The sequence below is a fragment of the Diceros bicornis genome, chromosome 24 (assembly GCF_020826845.1).
Source record: "Diceros bicornis minor isolate mBicDic1 chromosome 24, mDicBic1.mat.cur, whole genome shotgun sequence".
Classification (NCBI taxonomy): Eukaryota; Metazoa; Chordata; class Mammalia; order Perissodactyla; family Rhinocerotidae; genus Diceros; species Diceros bicornis.
Genome location: NC_080763.1, coordinates 22,110,161 through 22,122,764, shown reverse-complemented (window position 1 = coordinate 22,122,764; position 12,604 = coordinate 22,110,161). Strand labels below are relative to the sequence as shown.

The 12,604-nt window shown below is 38.1% G+C and overlaps 1 protein-coding gene across 6 annotated transcripts in view; it reads left to right on the top strand.

Annotated features, from left to right (window-relative positions):
• Positions 1–12,604, top strand: part of ENTPD5 (ectonucleoside triphosphate diphosphohydrolase 5 (inactive)) — a 32,957-nt gene that overhangs the window by 791 nt on the left and 19,562 nt on the right. For 4 of the 6 annotated variants that reach the window (XM_058567336.1, XM_058567331.1, XM_058567334.1 and 1 more), the window contains exons 2-3: positions 1,721–1,827; positions 6,224–6,284. The gene's annotated coding sequence lies outside the window, so the exon portion shown is untranslated. Of the gene's footprint in view, positions 1–1,720; positions 1,828–6,223; positions 6,285–11,215; positions 11,798–12,604 lie in introns of those variants that run through there. The other 2 variants (XM_058567332.1, XM_058567335.1) reach the window with 2 other exon arrangements.

Genomic DNA, 12,604 nt, shown 5'->3' with positions numbered 1-12,604 from the left:
TGAGAGGCTCTGGGGCACAGGGAGGCTCCTCGGCCCCACTCTGTCCTGTGTGGCCGACGCTGTCCGACCAGAACTGGCCCGGGATTCCCATTTGCTGATACCTCAGGCTCGCGCAGCCTCTTTTTCTGCAAGTTGCATCAAGTTGAAAGCTCTTGCCTTTCGGTGTTTATTTTCCCCCTGAGCACACCTCTGAGAAGGAGTACTCAAAAGTTCTTTTTCAGAGGAGGAGCTGTGTGATTATGCCTTCATTCAATGAGAGTTAGTGAGTCATTAAGGAAGATACGGTATTCTGGGTGCCAAGACAATAGTTGAGAGACTTGTGATTCAAGTTCTGCGTTATCCTCCATTTCAAATTGCATTAAAAATTTTTTTTAACTTCATGTAGATCCTCCCTCTCCATTTCTCTAGGGAGGACTTAATTTCTTCACCCCTTCCAGAAGTCTTTGACTGCTGATGCTCTCCCCCCACCCCTCTTTGTTTCCACTTATGTAGTTTCTGTTTTGAATTCTGTGGTTAGAGGGAACGTGCTGATTTGTCAATGAGCACTGAAAATCTTACACTGAAAATACCATCTGCTGGCATGATCATAGCTTAGTCTATTTCTGTTGCCTTTTCCCCTCTATTTGTATATCACACTCCCGTGGGTCCATGGTGGAATCTACATTGAAGGGGTTTCCTCTGAGATGGAATCTGTAAAGTTACAATTAATTTTGTATGTCTGAGGTTCTGAAAATGCACCCTACTGATAACTTGCAGAAAAGAGAGGGTTAGGGCATCTTCTATCACAGGCTGTATATTTGGAGTTCATTATAAAAATTGGTTACTGTATAATATGAAAGTCCAAGGCTTTTGTTGTTTGAAATACGCCTGCAGACTCGTTTATAAACGTGAAAATTTTACTGTAAGAAGATTATTTCTGGGCCGGCCCGTGGCTTAGCGGTTAAGTGCGCGCGCTCTGCTACTGGTGACCTGGGTTCGCATCCAGGGCGCGGGCCGACGCACCGCTTCTCTGGCGATGCTGAGGCCGCATCCCACATAACCGCAATTAGAAGGATGTGCAGCTATGACATATAACTATCTACTGGGGCTTTGGGGGGGCGGGGAAGGAGGAGGATTGGCAATAGATGTTAGCTCAGAGCCAGTCTTCCTCAGCAAAAAGAGGAAGATTAGCATGGATGTTAGCTCAGGGCTGATCTTCCTCACAAAACAGTAAATAAATAAATAAAACTAGATTTTCTTTAAAAAAAAAAGATTATTTCTTAATATATGCATCATTCTTTATGTTATGTACCTTATAGTTATTTTATCATACAACATATTTTTATTGATTTTAAGTTTGATTTTGTAGTTAAAACTGTTGTGACATGAATATAGCTAAGAGAGATGCCCAGATTCATACTATAGTAGAGATGGTTCTAGAATCTACAGTCTTCTAAACCTCCACATTCTCTGCCAAAAAACTGGATGTTATTACTCAGTCATCTGTTAGTAAGAAGCATCTGATGGTACAGATAGTAGAGTAGGAAGTTGCTATTTAGCAATTCATCTGGTAGCATTTCCTTCCATAATTTCTGGTAGGTAATTTTATTATGAAGTTTTAGGATTATTTTGCTTAATAAATTTACTTTGTTTCGTTATTTAGAATGCTAATGCTTTTAAAACTTGAAATAAGCCACTTAGTGTTTTATTGACTTGGCTTTGTAATTCTTTTTTTGCTCAGTTTGCATAGCTCCTGGTCAACATAGAAATGTGGAATGTCTTGGCTGAATCCTCATGCAGACAAGATCATTATGGTCCTGGTAGGTAGGACAAGTATCCGGATGTAAGGTAACATCTCTGCTAGCTTTTTAAGCTGTAAATGTGCTTCACGTGCTCCTGGGTTGTTTTTTTTTTTTCCTGAATTGGATTCTCTGTCTTTGCCAAATGATGTTAACTTTTCTCTTGTTCCATTGATTGTAATACTATGAAGTATGGAGTTATTCAAAAAGCCAAATAAGAACTTAGGACTATATATCAAAATATATAGTGTTTCTAATTTTTTCTTCTAATAGTTCTCAGATTGGGTTTACTCTATAAAGTCATCTGTGGCTTTATTCTGGTTTAGCTTGGAGACTAAGTTTCTGCTCAGAAATTATCCTTGAAATCACCTGATAGCAGATGCTACTCTATAGGTAGAAGAGACTAGGTGAACAGCTTTTGATTTTGTTTTCACACAGCGTTTAGAATCCTGAATAAATACATTATCATCTAACCTATATCTGAAGGGACTGAAAAATATTTCTGAATATCATGGAGAGTTAATTACTTTCATCCTACTTTTTTATTGCAAATATAGAATTCTATTAAATAGGTATTATCTTGTGGTATTATGACTAGTTCACATCCCTGCAAGTGATGAGGAATCCCAGAGATCAAGGATTTAATCTTATCAATTTTAAAATCAGTTTCTTTACCATTTTAACATGTTAATTTTTTAACATTTAACAGGGATGAACATTAACGTTTTAACATTTTAACTGTTTTATTTATATACAAAATGTGTTGCCACAGATTATTATTACCTATTGGCAATTTATTTGCAAAATATCTAATTTTTATTAGTTGTCCATCTTGACAGAGGACTAAAAGTTCTCTAAGAAAAATTATATACCCAAATTTCAGGCCCACCTATCTGCTCTTTCATTTCATGGATCTGTCAAATGTTCATTCATTTAAGAAATGTTCAGTGAGTACCAACTGCATACCAGGCTCTCTGATAGCTTGAGGGGTACAGTGGGAGACAAGACAGAGCTCCTGCCTTCCAGTGGCTTACAGTCAGGTATATAAGGTGCTGACCTGGACATTGATCTCCAAGAATACACAACCTCGTTGGCACCTATACACAAATGGTTAACAATAAAAAACACCAAGCAGTGATGGATAAAGGGGAGATGGCATGGACCCTAAGTATTAAAGGAATTTGGAGACGTGAAAGACTGTCATAGTCAGAGAACATTTACAGGAGGAGGCAGGCTGAAAGGAAGAGGGAAGCCTTTCTGGGAAGGTAGAACAATGTGAGCAAAATTCAGTGTGTGCTTGAGATAAGGAGTAATTTAACTAGTGGTTCCCAAAGTGTGGTCCACAGACCTGTGGCATCAGCATCACTTGGGAGCTTGTTAGAAATGTCAATTCTCAGGGCCTGCCCCGTGGCTTAGTGGTTAAGTGCGCGCGCTCCGCTACTGGCGGCCCGGGTTCGGATCCTGGGTGTGCACCGACGCACCGCTTCCGCTTCTCCGGCCATGCTGAGGCCGCGTCGCACATACAGCAACTAGAAGGATGTACAACTACATACAACTATCTACTGGGGCTTTGGGGGGGAAAAAAAAAGGAAGAGGATTGGCAATAGATGTTAGCTCAGAGCCGGTCTTCCTCAGCAAAAAGAGGAGGATTAGCATGGATGTTAGCTCAGGGCTGATCCTCCTCACAAAAAAAATAAATAAATAAAAAATAAATGTCTCTGTAGAAATGTCAATTCTCAGCCCCTACTTGAGACCTACTGAATAGGCAATGCTGGCAGTGAAGCCCAGCAATCTGTATTTTAACAAGGCCCCTAAGTGGTTCTGATGCATGCTAAAGTTTGAGAACCACTGGGCTCTAGAGTAGAGGGTTCTTGTATGGAAGGTAGTGGGCAGGAAACTTTGGTAAGGTAGCCTGGGAATTCACAGTGAAGGACTTAGAATGGTAGGTAAGGAGTTTGTTTTTTATCCTACACAGCAAGAGTCACCAACTTGTAACTTGAGGGCTGGATTTGGCTCATAGATGTGTTTTGTTTGGCCTAAACGGTGGTTTTGGAGGGTTTGTTTTTTATTTTTAAATGGAATTAGTTGTCCCTATTTAAAAAACAGATTCCACATGGAAATCTGTGCTTTCAGCTTATCTTGAAAAATCAGAAGACCTGGCAATTAATGAGCCTATATTTCATCATGGCAACGATTTATGGGAACAGCAAGCAACTGCCCCGTTACATGGGATATGTGCTCTCCAGTTTGCCACAGTCCCCACCACTTCCTGTTGTTTTACACATATCTTTACTCACTTACGTTTCCTGCTTGGCCCTAGTAGGTATTTAGGTATTTGAGTTTGTAACTTCTGCTATGGACAGTGGGAAATTGATGGAAGTTTTAAGAAGGAGAGTGACGTGATTTATATTCATTAATTCATTCAACAGACATTGATTAATTCAACATATATGCCAAGATGTACAGTGTTCAAAGATGGATGAGTCCCCTCCGTGATGTGGGTTACAATCTAGTGGGAAAATGATGAAAGCAGCATTTTAGGAAGACAGTGTATGGATTTGAGAATAGACATTGGTGACTGGAAGATCACTTAAGAGGCTGTAACAGTCCCAAGTCTGAAGTAATAAAGGCCAGAATTTAGATATCAGCAGGGGGACTAGGAAGAAAAAAAGAAAAAGAGATGGGAAAGATATCGCAAAGGAAAAATCATCAGCCGTTAATAATAGGTTGAAATATAGAAGGCGTGAGAGAGGAAAACTCAAAGATGATGAAGATTTTGAGTTGTGAATTAGGAAATTTGTGGTGCCACTAAAAGAAACAGGAAATTAGAATGAGAATCCATTTAACTCTCTCTGTGTATATGGGGCAGAGATGCCGAGGAAGGGGAATGTTTGGAGATGCCAGTTTGAAGTGTCTCTTGTTTTAGTTCAGTGTATTGGCATATACGATATATGTGTTTTTAAAAGGAAAACTTAATAGAAATGTTGTCAAGACTGCATACTTAGGTGTAGATACCACTCATTCCATCCTAGGATTCCAAGGGAATACCTGGAGAAGTGTTTAAGTGATGTTTCTTGAAAATGTTTGCTTTGGAGGCCCTATAATTAGAATTTATAGCATTGTTCAAGTCCTTTCTTGAATGTATAATCTTCAGATTTATGTTTAGGTAAGTTTAACTTTCTCTTTCTGGGAGAATGAAAAAATACTGTATAAGCTCAAATTCTTAAAGATGTTTTCTGAGTGTCAGTACTACCTTTCAGAATTTAAATTATAATTGGCTGTGTGTTTGTGAGGTAGTCCAGGGATGAAATGTTGTCATAACTGTTCCTCTGTGGAAATCGTAGCCAGTTTTTCTTCTTATGATCTTATGTTTGAAGTGCTCTACTTTTGAAAAATTTTTTTACTGTGGTAAAATATATATAACACAAAAATTGCCATTTTAACATTCTGAGTGTACAGTTCAGTGGCATTAGTTAGATTCACAGTGTTGTACAAGCATCATTACTGTCTATTTCCAAAACTTTTTCATCAACCCAAACAGAAACTCTGGATCTGTTAAGCAGTAACTCCCGTTCTCTCCTCCCCCAAACCCCAGGTAACCTCTAATCTACTTTCTGTCTCTATGAATTTGCCTATTCTAGATATTTCATATAAGTGGACTCATTATATCTTTTTCTGTCTGACTTCTTTCACTTAGTATAACGTTTTCAAGGTTCATCCATTTTGTAGCATGTATCAGAACTTCATTCCTTTTTCTAGCTAAATAATATTCTATTGTATATATGTATTTATTATATTTTGTTTATCTTTGCATCTGTTGACAGACATCTGGGTTGTTTCTACCTCTGGCTGTTGTGAATAATGTTGCAGTCAACACTGGCATGGAAATATTGGTTGAAACTCTGTTTTCATTTCTTGTGGATATGTACCTAGGACTGGGATTGGCTTTGTCCCTTTTAACCACGTACTCATACATGTAATAGTAAGTAAGCAAGAGCCACTCTTGCTCACACTGTGGAACACTTGTATTTGAGTTCTTCACAGCCAAAAAAAAACCCTCACAAAGTGCATACACTAGATTTTATATACTTTGCTTGTGGATTAGCTCCTTAGTCACTGTCCTCCATACATTTACACACATACGTTTATACAAAAACATACATTAGCTTTTAGAGGGAGTGTAACTTGCCTCCTTTTGCTGTCACTGATTTTATAAGGAAGTGATTTTGTAAGAGTGGCTGCAGTTTGAATGAGAAGAAAGTATGGAAGAGGAGAAAGAGCCCATGAGTACTAGACTACAATTCAGAAGATCAGCTTGGTGATCTGGTTTTCAAAGCCTGAACAGATTGGAAACAGAAATGTAGAAAGAGATAACTGCACAAAAAATAGGCATACTGACAAGAGAGAACTTTGCTCTTATGATTATCCATGTCCATCTTCTACAGGTTGAAAACACAGTAATTGAAGGAAACAAAAGGGAAAAGCCCAGAAGGAAAAAAAAAATTGGTAAGTAACCTATATAAAGTAGTACTCTACTTTTCCATAGGTCATGTTTCTGCAAATTCTGCTTGCTTTTTCCTAGCTGAGAGCCCATAGTAAATGGAAAGGGATCTATGAGTCACTAAAAGAGCTGTCACAAAGTCCACAACCCTTAATCTCTTGGAGAGGCCCTCATTTGCATAAATTGACATAAAAGTGTAATCATTATGGCTCTTTCACATCCCACAAAAGATTTTTGAAAATTAGATGATGGCAGCTTATTGAAGGAATCAGGCAGATGACATCACTGATCAGTGATAATAGATAGCATGATGTCAAGGAAAACTAGCTCAAAAAGCATAGCAATCTGGGGCCATTTGATGGCAGAAGGGCAAACAGTCCTATAGAGCTGTAGCTCCTGGAGGCATCCCAGGTTAACAGAAAAATATAACTGATGATCCCAATCATGACTCTGAACCATAAATAAAATGTCACTTTAGAAACATTTTTACAAAACACTGTTAAAATAAAAATGTTACAGTATTTAGAGGGGAAACATCTTAAAGATATATTTGAAGAAATGTACTTCTGTGGAACCCCTATTCCTTGCTTTATATGTGAGGTATCATTGTAATATTTCAGTCTTGCTCATGTTTTTCATTTTGATTTAACGTATTTGAAGTAGTAGCTATTTTTCAGTTGATAAAAAAGGGAAAATATGTTTTCACTTCTCTTAAGTAATTTGAGAAAACAGTAATTTCATAAACAGTGACAGATGGCACTGATCCTTGAAATTGCTCTTCTGCAAATAAGTGCCTCCCACAGTGGATATGGGTTTGGAGGCAGAGAGAGTTTATCACTTTAGGTTTTCGTTATATTTGCTCATTGGGCAATATTAGCCCCCTCCTAATTGATAGTATCTTTTTATCTAAAAGACTTTCACTCTTAATGAATGAGTAAGAAAAGGCCTTGTGACATGTGAAAAGAGGCAGCAATAGCAACAACTTTCCCCATGCAGTGATTATTGTAGCTAAGTCAAGCCTGAAACAATGAAGAATGAAGTCATGGACTGCCTGATCTTATTTCGGTATAACACCCAAATGGTTTCATTGTACAAAATGGCTCTTTTTGGCACTTGTCTTATGATGTTTTGATTAAAATGGAATAAAGTACAAAAAGAAGCAATCTGTTTATAGGAAAAAATTTTATATTTGTTGGTAACTACCAATGCATCAATTCTAATTCCTTTGTTGAGAGTATTTGATCTTAGGGTTGGAGGGAACTTAAAGGATATGTCATTCATCCAGCCTTCTGACCTGTGAATCCACTTTGGACAGTGTGGTCAGATTTGGGCTGAGCCCTTGGGGCAAGAATCCTCCTCTCCCCACCAACATGAGACAACTCAAATTGTTGGGAACTTCTGCCTGTTCAATCTCTCCCCTTGTAGTTTCTTATTAGTAGTAGTTAAACTGTAGTTTCTATTATAGGCCTTATTACAGCTCCTTGGCGACAATCTAATAAAAGTTGATTTTTTTAATAAACCTTTTTTATTTTGTTGATATTTGAAAAATGCTCGTTATAAAATTTTTCAGTAGTTTTCAAATCTGTGCCAGTTGTCAGTCTCGTCCCTTTCACCAAATATCTCTTCAGTACCTAAGTGTTAATGCTACCATTGTATGATTAGAAGGTTTTTTTTGTATGTAGCATGAAGAAAGTTGCTATTCTGTTAATATAAATATTTTTCACTCTATATCTTCCTTGACTTAGTATTTAATTTCACTGTTAGGTTTATTATTCAGTTATTAACTGATATCTATAATCTTAACCAATATAATGACTCATTTATTTTCTTCCTACTCTTTCCTAAATATATCTGACTTTTATTTGAAGTATTTAAATTCATTTTCACCCTTAGGAACAAGCAGGACATTGTGTGAGTTGTAGTTTTTCTGACTTTAATGCTTTTCCTTAAGTAAAATATTGAGACTGTAACAGAAAAAATGAAGAACTTTAAGTGGTAGGATATGATATTTTCAGAGAAGTTAAAAGTCCATATTGTTTTTAATTTTTAAGAGTTAAGATCATTAGAATACTATGTAGCTCCTAAAACAAAAAGTATGTAAGCTGTGTTAGTAGAAGTATATATAAACTGAAAAAAAAAAGCTGAACACAAACTATTATGCAAATACTGGTTATAACTTGCAGTAGCCAGCCTCCGAGATGGCCCCCAATGATCCTCACCTCCTAATAGTCATGCCTTTGTGGAGTTCCCTCACACATTTCATCAGCATTGGTCTGTATGAGCAATGGAATATTGAGGAAGTGGTCGTGTATGATTTACAGAGCTAAGTCATAAAACGCATTGCTGCTTCTGCCTTGCTCTCTCTTGGATTGCCCCCTATGGAGAAAGTCAGCCACCATGTTGTGAAGATTTTCAAGGCCCTGTGGAGAGTCCACGTGGGAATCAGCTGATGCTTCCTTCCAACAACCAGCATCAGCTGGTTGTTTACAATGTAAACAATGTAAACCAGCATCAGCTTGCCAACCAGTGAGTGAGCCATCTTGGAAGTGGGTCCTCAGCCTCAGTCAAGCCTTCAGATGACTGCAGCCCCAGGCTACATCTTGACTACAGTATCATGAGAGACCCAAGCCAGAACTATCCAATTGAGCCACTCCCAAATTACTGAAGTACGGAAATTGTGAGATAATAAATATTTGTTGTTATTTTAAGCAACTAAGTTTTGGGGTTATTTGTTGTGCAGCAATGGATAAGTGATATACAGCATCCTAAGTATTTATTGGTTTGATAAATAGAAGAGAATTTGGACAATGTAAACAAATCTTTAGATTTGTTTTTGAAAGTTACTTTAATTTATCACAATTTTAACAATTTTTTTTGTGTGTGTGAAGAAGATCAGCCCTAAGCTAACATCCATGCTAATCCTCCTCTTTTTGCTGAAGAAGACCGGCTCTGAGCTAACATCTATTGCCAATCCTCCTCCTTTTTTTTCCCCAAAGCCCCAGTAGATAGTTGTATGTCATAGTTGCACATCCTTCTAGTTGCTGTATGTGGGACGCGGCCTCAGCATAGCGAGAGAAGCGGTGCGTCAGTGCACGCCCGGGATCCGAACCCGGGCCGCCAGTAGCGGAGCACGCACACTTAACCGCTAAGCCACGGGGCCAGCCCACAATTTTAACAATTTGAAGTGGTTAAAGAAATTCAATTTAGCTGTAAAACTACTAATAGATTCGGAAAAATAAAATTGTAGTTTCTTTCAAAACAAATTAATATGACTAGATTAGGTGTTCATTAATCAATTCCATTGTCTCTTAATGTTTGACTATTTATGAAAGTATTATTTATTCTTTTTTTATGTCATTTTGCAGTTTATTCCTATTGTCAATTTCTGTTGAGCACCTTCTTGGACACTCTTCTTGGTGCTTGGGCTACATCAGTAAACAAAAAAAGATTCCTACTCTTAAGGAGCTTATATTCTATCAGGGGAACACGGACAATAAGCATAGTAAATAAGCTGTCTAGTGTGTTAGAATGTGATAAGTGGTATGGAAAAAAGACAAAGGTCAGAGTAATGGGGATTGAGAGAGCAGGAGGAGGCAGGGGGCACATGAGGGAGGGAGGTTACAGTATTAAAGATAGGCCTCACTAAGAAAGCTGCATTTGAACAATGATTTAAAGGAGTTGCAGGAATTTGTCAAGTAGATTTATGGGAAAAGATTGTTTGAGACAGTGGGCACAGCCCTTCTCCTAAGGCAGGAGCAAGTGTAACATATAAGCACAGAGGTCAGTGTAAGAGGAGTAAGGTGAAAACTGTTAGTAAATGAGGTTAGAGAGGTAATGGGGGAGGGAGGCAGAGCAAATGGATCCATGAAGGCTGTTGTTGGGACCTTGCTACTCTGAGGGGAATGGGAAGCCACTGCTGAATTTTGCACAGAGGAGAGATATGCTCTACTTTATATTTTAAAAGGATGGCTTTGGTCGCTTGTTAAAAAAGACTCTAGGGGAGTGAGGGTAAAATCTCTTGGTCTTGTATAGGAAGGAGATCAAACTACTGTAAGACTTGCACATTCTGATGCCAGTTTAGCTTTCCAGCTTCATCTCTGACCTTTTTTCTGTGCTCTACACTCTCCTCCCTACTCCAATATCCATCTTTCCCTAGGGCCATACCAGATGACCCTTTCTAGGTGACCTACTTGTTAAAACTGTGGGGTATGGAATTAGACCATCTGGGTTTGATTTCTGGCTCTTTTCAGTTTGGTCTTAAATGACTTAGTTTCATAAGCCTCAGTTTTCTCATTTATGGAATGGGGTTGTTAATAATAGAACCTACCTCACAGAGTGATATTGTGAGATTAAATGAGATAATCCATGTAAAACACTTAACATAGTGCTTGGCAAGTATTAAGGTCTCAATAAATATTAGCTGCTATTATTATTTTTACCCCAGATTGTGTTCCTTTGGCTGCAGTCTTTTGTCTGCATTAAATGCTAACCCTCCTTTTCTATACTCCCCTCCTCTACAGTCTTCTATTTTTTTGTTTTCTTTTTGTTTCTCAAATCCATGTGACAAAAATTCTTGAGGAAATGTAAAAATGAAATCAAACTATCCATAATTTACCTACTATCTGTTTTCATCTTTCTATAGTCCTTCTGGTCTTTGTCCACATGTCTCTCTTATTTAGATAGTTACTTCTGTTCACTTTTCATGATCAGTTCAAATGTCATCTCATGATGCCTTTCCTAATCCTCTAGGTAGAGTTAGTCTTTCAGGGCTTTACGGTCTCTTAGTGTTTTATTTTTTTAAAATTTTTTGTTTATTGCAGTAACATTGGTTTATAACTGTATAAATTTCAGGTGTACATCATTATACTTCTATTTCTGCATAGATTACATCATTCTTAGTGTTTTATGATTAACTGAAAAAGTGTGGTTATTTGTATATATGTCTGTCACCTCTGCCAAACTCTTAGCATATTGAATAAAAAGGTCTGTTTATTTGCCTTTAATTCTCTGGCACCTAGCACTTAGTAGGCTGAATTAGCAAATCTTTGTAGAATTAGACAATTGAGTGGAGCCTACCAAGACTCCCCACTCGAATCTTTCCTGCATGTAACTGCCAGGTTTATATTTGTGCCACTCCCTTGCTCAGAGTCTTTATTGGCTTCCCATTGCCTGCAGAGTAAAGTCTAAACTCCTAAGCTGAGTATTTGGTGTGCTCTCCTATTTGACCTTTATTTGCCTTTCCAACTTTATTTCTTACTGTAGTTAGTCAAACCTATCTGTTCACCCAGGAGCCCCCATCCCTCTTAATCCATCCCATAGTAATCCATGTCTTGATTCATAACGTTTCTTTTTCCTGAAAAGCACTCCTCTCCTGTTCTAATTCCCCTCCGCAAGACCCTCCTCAAATGCCACCTCTTCCACAAAGCGTCTGATCATCCCAGCTGGAATTAATCTCTCTCTGCTTTGAAGTCTCAGGGCATGGTAACTGTGCTGCTTGTCACATTTTAACTTTACAAAGGTAATTAATGGACATGTAATTTTTTTTTTCCTGTTTACTGTAATCTCTTAAAGGGCAGGTCTGAGATGATTCATCTTTGCGTGCTATACTTATAAGTAGCATTAGGCAACTGATAGTTTCTGGAATGGCTAAATGAATGAATTAATATGTGAATAAATAGGCTTCCTGGGATAGCACTTCTATCCATGGACTGGCTTAGAGGGAAATGGGGAATTGGGGATATGATACATAGCCATAGTAAGACATTGGGTAAGGGGTACTCCCTGCCCCAGTGCTCCTGTCTGCAGATACCATTAGCCCAATTGTACCGAGTCCATTCAGGATACATTTACTGACTTTCTAACATGTTCCAGGCTCACTACTTGGCTTTGGGAATATAAGAGATATGATTCATGTACCCCTCATCTTAGACAGCCTTCAGATAGCAGAGTGTTCCAGGGCTCTGGCCCCTGGTATTGGGTATGTAGGTACCAAGTATATCCCCAAATGAGGCAGTGCTCACTGTGCTGAAAATCTGTCCCAGATTTACCTTATTAGACCCACCTTAGTTTTGCTTTGCTTGACTAACTTATGCTCTGAGTGGCTTGGCTAATCCATTCCCACAGTTCAGATTATTGTTTAAAAATTTCATTCTAGTTACATTTTAAACTTGCTTTATGTCTAATTTTTAACTTTGTTAAAGTTGGCTTTGCTGCGGAACTCAGAAGAATTGGCACTGGGAGCTTTTACACTCCCTATTTTCAGACTTTTTGGTGGACCTTTCTAGTCACCTATCCCATTCCATTATTTTCCACTGTTGAGAAATAC